The 8,825-nt window shown below is 42.8% G+C and overlaps 1 pseudogene; it reads left to right on the forward strand.

Moving 5' to 3' along the window:
• Positions 1-256: 256 nt before the first annotated feature.
• LOC100414353 (phosphatidylinositol-3-phosphatase SAC1 pseudogene) lies at positions 257-1,204 on the forward strand (annotated as a pseudogene).
• Positions 1,205-8,825: the final 7,621 nt, after the last annotated feature.

Genomic DNA, 8,825 nt, shown 5'->3' on the forward strand with positions numbered 1-8,825 from the left:
TAAAAATACAAAAAATTAGCTGGGCACGGTGGCGCGTGCCTGTAATCCCAGCTACTCAGGAGGCCGAGGCAGGAGAATTGCCTGAACCCAGGAGGCGGAGGTTGTGGTGAGCCGAGATCGCGCCATTGCACTCCAGCCTGGGTAACAAGAGCGAAACTCCATCTCAAAAAAAAAGTCTCTTTTACACTTTAATAGCATGAAGGAAGGTAAGAATATATTTGAAATACAAAATGAAAAGTTGAGGTTCATTTTTTACATGCGGAATTTTCAGTCATTTTTACAAACAAAAATGTTTTCCTATGAGCGTTGCTCTTGCTGTAATGTTAGAGGTTTAAAAGCAATTTTTGGAAGACAAGTCATAATCAATCTGATTAACCAGAAGGGCTCAGAGAAGCCACTTGCAACAATGGTGTCTTCTTTGGGAAGTGGAATGGTGAGATACATTGCCTTTGACTTCCATAAGGATTGTTAAAATATGAGATGGGATTGACTACGTATTGTATTGGATCAGGTAGCAGAAATGCAAGATGAATTAATTTATTTTCTAGTGGACTCTGCTGGTCAGGTGGTGACAAACCGGGAAGGCAAGTTCCAAAGCAATTGCATGGATTGTCTAGACAGAACCAATGCGATCCAGAGTTTGCTAGCTCGTCGGTCACTTCAGGCCCACCTTCAGAGACTAGGAGTTTTGCATGTGGGACAAAAGCTTGAAGAACAAGATGAGTTTGAGAAGATTTACAAAAATGCCTGGGCTGGCAGTGCAAATGCCTGTGCCAAGCAACATGTGGGAACTGGTGGTGCCTTGAAGACTGACTTTACCAGAACTGGGAGGAGAACTCATTTGGGACTTATAATGGATGGCTGGAACTCAACGATACGATATTATCAGAACAACTTCTCTGATGCATTTAGACAAGATTCCATAGACCTATTTCTTGGAAACTATTCAGTGGACGAATTAGAATCTCATAGTCCTTTAAGTGTTCCTAGGGATTGGGAATTCCTGGCTTTGCCTATTATCACGGTTGTTGCCTTTTCATTGTGCATTATCTGTTTGCTTATGACTGGTGGCACTTGGACAGAAACACTGGCCTCCGTGCTCTTCTGGGGAGTTGCAAGCATTGGAACGGCTTTTATCATTCTTTACAATGGTGAAGATTTTGTTGATGCTCCCAGACTGGCCCAGAAAGGAAAGATGGACTGAATTTGTGTTTGCAGAAAGCGGCTTGGCTTGGAAGATTCCATTGTGCAGAACTGTAGTCTTTACTGACTCGCTTTTTGCATCAGCCAGAGGTCTTTTTAATGCCTTTATCCAAAAGCAGATCTTGTGCTCTGTGCAGGATGATGACAGAATTGATCTGTTACTGCCTTGATGGTCTCTTTACTCTTGGGGCAGTTATTAATTTGAAGCTGTTCTGTAATTAAAATAAGAACCTGAATGCAGCTTGCAGAATGGAAGCTGAATCTGTTCATTTGATTCTATTGATCATCAATTTAATCAGCTGTTGCAGAATAAGTAATATATTTTAAAGACCTAGCTTCTTTCATTGTTTAAAACAGTAAACTTATCTCTGTAGCTCAGTTTCATTATTGTCCCCGTAGAAGCAGTCATTGTCAGCAGGCACACGTTTCCACACATCTTTGGACTCTTCTTAAAGGTTCAATAATAAGCTAACTGTGCTTATAAAATGTGAGTCCAAAGGACTATAAATCGTTCTACTACAAGGACACATGCACACGAATGTTCATTGCAGCACTGTTTACAATAGCAAAGACCTGGAATCAGCCCAAATGCCCATCGATGATAGACTGGATTGGGAAAATGTGGCACATATACACCATGGAATATTATGCAGCAATCAGAAATGATGAGTTTGTGTCATTTGTAGGGACATGGATGAATCTGGAGAACATCATTCTCAGCAAACTGACACAAGAACAGAAAATGAAACACCACATATTCTCACTCATAGGCGGGTGATGAAAAATGAGAACACATGGACACAGAGAGGGGAGTACCAAACACTGGGGTCTGTAGGGGGGAAAAGGGGAGGGCCAATGGGAGGGGGAGGTGGGGAGAGATTGCCTGGGGAGAAATGCCAAATGTGGGTGAAGGGGAGAAGGCAAACAAAACACACTGCCATGTGTATACCTATGCAACTGTATTGCATGCTCTGCACATGTACCCCAAAACCTAAAATGCAATAAAAAAAAAATGTGAGTCTCTTACAGACATCAAGTAATTTGATGAGACCGTCTGTGACGTCATCATAGGAAAGAGGAGAATGAGGTCTAGGGTTCTTCAGAATTTCTGGTGGGCCGCCTCATGACTGAAATCAGCTTGAAATGTCAATGCACCAGCAGTTTAAGTGTGATAAGAGAATTCAGATATACGAGTAAAATCAAAGAATGTCAAGTCTTTTATGCCAGAGGTCCAGAGCCGCCTCTGTTTCACAGATTGTCCCAGTGTGGAAGATGCCCACGGCTGGTCAGCTACTTCCTCCTACACATTGGGGTTTCTTGGAGGGTCACTCATTGAGACATGCAGGCCTCTGAAAGGGTCTTGTTCTAGATTTCACATTGCACGTGGAGGGCAACAGCTGCTTTTCCACGCATGCTACTCCTGATGCCTTCACTCTGTCAAGGATTTTGTTGGCTATCAATAAATGTAACTAAAACTTAGTGCTTCCAGGTAGTTATAGTTCTGAAAATCAAGGACCAACTTAAACACTAATTTATGTGCGAAAACCAACCTGAAAAGTACACTTCGGAAATTGTGCATAGTTCTAATTGTAAGTCAGATTATATATTCAAATTGTAATTATGAGATTTAAATATTAGAACAGTATGTAAGGTAGTGCAATTACCACTATTTTAAAACAATTCAATTAAACACTGCTATAATATTTCAAAAAAAAAGTAATTTGTAATGGTTTAAAAGCAATTTATGTGGCTCAGTTTCACGAAAATTGGTTTTACTGGGATAATGATGACAACTGCAAGGCTGCTGGTTAACCATCAACTCTTGTTATTTTCAAATGCACAGATGCACAGGTTCTTTTCAGCAGTAGCTCATTTAGAGACCAACAAGCATTTATGCGCTCCTGACCCTCTGACACTTTAGCACTGTGGGAACCAGTCTCCTGCTCATGGAACAAAGTTGATGGATCACCAGAGTCCGTGTTATTTCTGGAATTGGGATGAGAAACACAACTGTGCATCTAATCCTCTTTAAATACCAATTTCCCATAGAGGTAATTTTTTTTTCACTCATTTTTTTAGGGGGCATACTTTGAGAATTACGGTAGAGTTCTCTAGGAAGCTTGTCCAGGCCTTTAAACCAGGGTGATCTGGAGGGTCAGGTGGTAGACTGGAAGGTCATTTTAGCAAAGCTGGTTTATGCAAACTACTCAGAAGACAGTGGTAAATAAATCAGAGGTACTTCCCAAAGTAGATGTGTAGCAAAGGCGGGAGACAAGTGAAGGCAGCTATGTAAAGACAGAAGAAAGACTTACAAAGCACACTGGGGGTAGGTCGGGGAGCCAGGCGTCTTCAGAGAGAATGTCCTCAAGGGCACTGCCTGGAGCCACTGCAGAGGATCAGTTTATTCAGTTCTACTTGTGATCGAGCGTAAACCTTAAATTTCCACCTGTCACCAAGGATGAGGAGTCAGATTCTATGCTGAATCTTATGCAAGAAAATATGTTTATGGACTGTTATGTTATGTGAAATTACATACCTGATTTAGTTAAAAAGTTTAGTTACATTATTAGTTAGAATAATGATTGACATATCCTACTGCGATTTTTTTTTTTTTTTTTTTTTTTTGAGACAAAGTCTCTCTCTGTCACCCAGTTTGGAGTACAGGGACATGATCCTGGCTCACTGAGACCTCTGCCTCCCAGGTTCAAGTGATTCTCCTGCCTCACCCTCCCAAAATGCTGGAATTACAGACCTAAGCCACTGCACCTGGCCTTCACTGTTATTTATTATTATTATTACTTTTAAACAGAGTCCAGCTCTGTTGACCAGGCTGGAGTACAGTGGTGCAATCTCGGCTCACTGCAACCTCTGACTCAATCACTCAAGCAGTTCTCCTTCCTCAAATAACTGGGACTATAGGCATGCGCCACCATGCCCAGCTAATTTTTTGTATTTTTAGTAGAGATGGGGTTTCACCATGTTGGCCAGGATGGTCTCGATCTCTTAACCTTGTGATCTGCCTGCCTTGGCCTCCCAAAGTGCTGGAATTACAGGCATAAGCCACTGCACCTGACCCCTACTGTGATTTTTATTTATTTTTTATTTTTTAATTTTTTAAAATTTTTTATTGGATTTTAGGTTTTGGGGTACATGAGCAGAGCATGCAAGACAGTTGCGTAGGAACACACATGGCAGTGTGCTTTTCTTTCCTTCCCCCCTTCACCCACATTTGGCATTTCTCCCCAGGCTATCCCTCCCCACCTCCCCCTCCCACTGGCCCTCCCCTTTTCCCCCCAATAGACCCCAGTGTTTAGTACTCCCCTCCCTGTGTCCATGTGTTCTCATTTTTCGTCACCTGCCTATGAGTGAGAATATGCGGTGTTTCATTTTCTGTTCTTGTGTCAGTTTGCTAAGGATGATGTTTTCCAGATTCATCCATGTCCCTACAAACGACACAAACTCATCATTTCTGATTGCTGCATAATATTCCATGGTGTATATGTGCCACATTTTCCCAATACAGTCTATTATCAGTGGGCATTTGGGTTGATTCCAGGTCTTTGCTATTGTAAACAGTGCTGCAATCAACATTCGTGTACATGTGTCCTTATAGTAGAACCATTTATAGTCTTTTGGATATATATACTGTGATTTTTAAATGGAAGCCATGAGTCTTCTGACTACTTTTTGGGGCTACAAGATGTATAGAGAGATCTTGTCTTTCGGGACCTCTTGTGGGCTGCTTTCTCTACTCCTAGTCCTGGATTTTATACGATCACTTCCTGGCACTGGATCTTAAGAACCCAGCAGGTCCCAAGGCAGCACCTGAGGCAGTTTGGCCAAGTCAAGGCAGCTTCAAGAAAGCTCCCTGCCCTAAGGAAGTAGATGGCTTGTGCTTATTTACAATAAGTTCTCCAGGCTTGTCCCAACCATGAGGGAAATACCCTGTGTCCAGCATCTGAGCCAGTGCACTCCCAGCCAACCCCAGGGGCACAGGCAGTCACACTCCTGCACACTCAAACCTGGCCTCTGAGATAGCAGGTGTCCCGTGCAGGGTCAGAAATTAACCCTGTCTGCAAAATCTGCTAATAGGCCACTATTCACTTGAAGGACTGCAAACTTAATGAAGTATCAAAGACCTTTTAGGCGGCAATCTCTCTGTAAAGTAACTCCTTTGCTTACCCTGCTTAGATGCTTATTCATGAAGATGTGACAGAGAGGATATGGGAATGAGGCTGGCCTCATCCATGCTCTTGCTATGTATGACAGCAGTGTCTTTAAGTAGGCAGTCCATGCATGATGCTCCCGGGAAAGAACCAGACAGATGCAGTCCTTGGCAGAAGTCATTGCCCTCTGGCCTTGTCTCTGTCCTTCCTCCCACCTTCTACACATCCCGCATCTAGGACCACTTAAAAACCCAAGATGCACTGGACTGATTCCAGTGATAGTCCACGCATCATGCTTAGCAAGTGTGAGCCCGCCTGTCACAGGCCTGCAGTCAGCTGACTTCATTTGCATAGGGGGAGTCACATTTGAGAAAATAATATCCATGCCTGTTACTTCTCCCCTGTGACCTCCTCAGTGCAGGTGAGAGGCGAGAACTGCCACATGCTGCAGGCTCTGGGGTGAGCCCAGTTCCAGTTAGCATCCACCCAGGGGTGCTGGGAGATCTAAGAGGGGGCCCAAGACAACAGAATCAGACTTCTCCAGCTTGGACAGAATTGCAAGAACAGAAACAAAGGACTTTAGGAAGATGTCAGTTAGATCTAAGCAGGCTTGGCGGGCGCTATGTCTGCTATCCCTCAGCCCCCAGGGAAGATGTTCTGGAGATCCAGAACCAGGAAGTGTTCATTTAAAATCTAGGTCTAAGAGAACAGGACCCAGCCTGCAAGAGGTCAAGGAAGGCAAACCTCTGACACGGGTCCCCTTGCAGCTGCAGACAGGACAAGGTGGCTTCATAAAATCTCTGGGGTCTCAGAGGGCAAAGGCCTTAGAAGAGAGAGGCAGAGTGTGCCTGGACCTCACAGTAGGGAGTACAGAGGTGGCCTCAGAGGGCAGGAAAGCTAGTTCGGGAGGAAAGTGGCAGCATGTGGATGAACTGTGACTCCAGAATGACCAGCAGGTGCCAAGACCACACCTGAGGCAGTTTGGTCATGTCAAGGCAACACCATAGGGTGCGTCACTGAGCTAGAGGCCAGGTGCAGCTGAAGCAGAGGGTGACAAAAAGTGGACATCCCCGTTTCTCCCTCTGCAAAGTGACTTTTTTAAAAATTTCAACTTGGATTTTAGCTATGGAGGTACATGTGCATATTTGTTACGTGGATAAAATGACCCCAGACAGTGAGCACCATACTCCCCCTATACAGAGTGTCCCCCCTCCCTCCTTCCTCTAGCAGTCCCTGATATCTATTTTATGTCCATGTGTGCTTCACTTGTAAATGAGAACATGCAGTATTTGGTTTTCTGTTTCTGCATTAGTTCCTTTAGAATTATGGCCTCTAGCTCTATTTATGCTGTTGCAAAGGACACAATTTCATTTTTTTTTTATGGCTGAAGCGTACTTTGTGGTGTATAATTACCACATTTTCTTTATTTAGTCCAAAGTTGATGGACACCTAGGCTGATTCCCTGTCTTTGCAATTGAGAATAGTGCCACAAAGCACAGATGAGTGCATGAGTGCAAAGAAAATCAATTTTCCTTTGATTGTATACCCGGTAATGAAATTGCTGGGTCAAATCGTAGCTCTATTATAAGTTCTTTGAGAAATTTCCAAGGTTCAACAACTTTGGAGAAATCTCCAAAGTTCTTTGAGAAATTTCCAAACTCCGGTGTGGAAACACATTGGCTGAACTAATGTATATTCCCACCAACAGCGTCTAAGTGCTCCTTTTTCTCCTTAGCTTTTCAAGCATCTTTGGTTTTTGAGTTTTTAATAGCAGCCATTGTGACTGGTGGGAGATGGTATTTCATTACAGTTTTGATTTGCATTTCTCTTGATTAGTAATTAACAGTTTTTTTATATTTTGGGGCCCCTTGTGTGTCTTCTTTTATAAAGTGTTTGTTCATCTCCTTTTCCCATTTTCGAATGGGATTATTTGTTTTACTCTTGTTGATTTAAGTTCCTAATAGATTCTGAGTATCTTTATCAGATGCCTAGTTAGCAAATATTTTCTCCCATTCTGCAAGTTGTCAGTTTATTGATAGTTCTTTTCCTGTGCAGAAGATTTTTAGTTTAATTAGGCCCAACTGGACAATTTTTGTTTTTGTTGTAATTGATTTTGGGGATTTAGCTAAAAATTATTTGCCAGGGCCAATATTGAAAAGATTTTTTCTCTAAATGTTTTATAGTTTGAGGCCCTACATCATATCTTTAATCCACCTTCAACTATTTGTTTACATGGTGAAAGGTAAGGGTCCAATTTTATTCTTCTTCTGCATATGGCTCGCCAGTTATCCCAGCACCAGTTATTAAACAGAGAGTGATCTTCAAAGAAAGCTAGGGCTCAGATGGCAAAAGAGATCAGCATGAGCTGTCCACGAACTGTCAAGAAAAAAAAGAAGAGAAATCACATTTATCATGCATCAAGTGCCCTCTTTCTCTCTCATAGGCCTATCTGTAATTTCTGTAATGCTCACACAAACCCTTTGAGATAAATATTTTAATATCTTTATTTTACACATAAATTGAGGCTGAGAATAATATTCCTTATATGGAAGCACACAACTATTAACAGAGCCAAAATTTAAAAAACAAGCAGGTCGGGCGTGGTGGCTCAAGCCTGTAATCCCAGCACTTTGGGAGGCAGAGGCAGGTGGATCAAGAGGTCAACAGATTGAGACCATCCTGGTCAACATGGTGAAACCCCGTCTCTACTAAAAATTACAAAAAATTAGCTGGGCACGGTGGTGCGTGCCTGTAATCCCAGCTATTCAGGAGGCTGAGGCAGGAGAATTGCCTGAACCCAGGAGGTGGAGGTTGCGGTGAGCCAATATCACGCCATTGCACTCCAGCCTGGGTAACAAGAGCAAAACTCCGTCTCAAAAAAAAAAAAAAAAACAAGCAAACACTCATCAGAGAAATAAGATAGGCAAGGCTGAGTATGTCTTGCTTGCTGTCTTCTGTCTTGTTTTTAGAATCTACAGCAAAGCCTGGGTTGTATTAACCAAGCAACTCTTTGACAAGAAAGTCTATACTCTTTCCCCCATATCCACGTGACTTATCAGGAATGTTGATTTTCACTGTTTCTGCCCTCGGTTACACATTTCAATAAAAGAACTTCTACTATTAGCTTAAAATGGGACTGCCATATTCTTGCCACATAGATAAATACCTACTTAAATGCACCACTATTATGTGACTAGTGCTGTGCTTAGAGCAGCAGAAGAGAGCAGGGAAGATGGGTTACAGAGTGTATGGAACAGGCCCTGCTGTTGACTTACTCCTATGACTAATACACACTGAGCGCCTACTGTGTGCGGAACATCAAGCCCAGTACTCACGGTGCTGGTGACTCAAACATGAAAAGCATTCTCCCTGCCTTCCTTTGAGAAACTTCCATTCCACTGTGCCTGTTCCTGGCCTTTTCAATGCAGGTCTCTCGGGGCCACATACCTTTCAGCT

This window comes from Callithrix jacchus, chromosome 2 (assembly GCF_049354715.1).
Source record: "Callithrix jacchus isolate 240 chromosome 2, calJac240_pri, whole genome shotgun sequence".
Classification (NCBI taxonomy): Eukaryota; Metazoa; Chordata; class Mammalia; order Primates; family Cebidae; genus Callithrix; species Callithrix jacchus.